Genomic DNA, 1,364 nt, shown 5'->3' with positions numbered 1-1,364 from the left:
GTTAAGGCACAACGTAGGTTAGGTTAAGGCACAACGTAGGTTAGGTTAAGGCACAACGTAGGTTAGGTTAAGGCACAACGTAGGTTAGGTTAAGGCACAACGTAGGTTAGGTTAAGGCACAACGTAGGTTAGGTTAAGGCACAACATAGGTTAGGTTAAGGCACAACATAGGTTAGGTTAAGGCACAACATAGGTTAGGTTAAGGCACAACATAGGTTAGGTTAAGGCACAACATAGGTTAGGTTAAGGCACAACATAGGTTAGGTTAAGGCACAACGTAGGTTAGGTTAAGGCACAACGTAGGTTAGGTTAAGGCACAACGTAGGTTAGGTTAAGGCACAACGTAGGTTAGGTTAAGGTACAACGTAGGTTAGGTTAAGGTACAACGTAGGTTAGGTTAAGGTACAACGTAGGTTAGGTTAAGGTACAACGTAGGTTAGGTTAAGGTACAACGTAGGTTAGGTTAAGGTACAACGTAGGTTAGGTTAAGGTACAACGTAGGTTAGGTTAAGGTACAACGTAGGTTAGGTTAAGGTACAACGTAGGTTAGGTGAAGGCGCAATGTAGGTTAGGTTAAGGTACGATATACCTTAGGTTAAGGTACAATATCGCTTAGGTTAAGGTACAATATAGCTTAGGTTAAGGTACACGTTGTAGGGAAAGGTGTATTTTGGGGGGGGAGGGGGCGGCAGGTTCGTTGATAGTGATTATCGTAAGTGCATGCCTGCGGGATCATCCGATTTGTCACGTCAGGATGCACTTGTGGCTCATGACAGGCGGCGCTCCGATTCCAAGGTTGTGGCAGATCTGTGTCTTTCATTCCTGCCATTGTTTGTGTACTGTGACAGGAGGCAGTATTGTGATGTTGGGTGCACCCCTGTGTAGGACATGTGTGGGTGTTCGTGGCTTAGCTGAGCAATGGCGGATGTCGGAAGGGTGGGATATTCTGTTTTCTGGGTGGACCTCCCGGTCTGGTTATGATAGTGTGGATTGTGTAATGTGGCGGAGAGGATGCACCGGATGTTCTTCCATGCTGGTGGTTAGATATTGTGTGTGTGCCTGTTAGAGGCAGAGAGTAGTGTGTGATAGTGTCTGGCTGACGTGTGGTTCTCATTGTGTGCAGAGTCTTTCAGCATGTATAGGGACGGTTGTATATATTATCTGTATTCTGATGGCTCTGCATCTATTACTAATCAGTGCCGTGTATACGGTTACTCTGGTTCCAGTCGAAACTGTTCTATCTCTGTACATTAGTGACACTGCGGCTCCACTATGTTGCCGCCCCTGTCGGCCGTTTCCCCCAGTGTGTGGCTAATGATTATCAGCAATCAGTCTATTAGTCAATACCGGTAGTGTGACGACGT

This window comes from Schistocerca serialis, unplaced genomic scaffold (assembly GCF_023864345.2).
Source record: "Schistocerca serialis cubense isolate TAMUIC-IGC-003099 unplaced genomic scaffold, iqSchSeri2.2 HiC_scaffold_619, whole genome shotgun sequence".
Taxonomy (NCBI): domain Eukaryota; kingdom Metazoa; phylum Arthropoda; class Insecta; order Orthoptera; family Acrididae; genus Schistocerca; species Schistocerca serialis.
Note: the sequence above shows the minus strand (reverse complement) of the source record.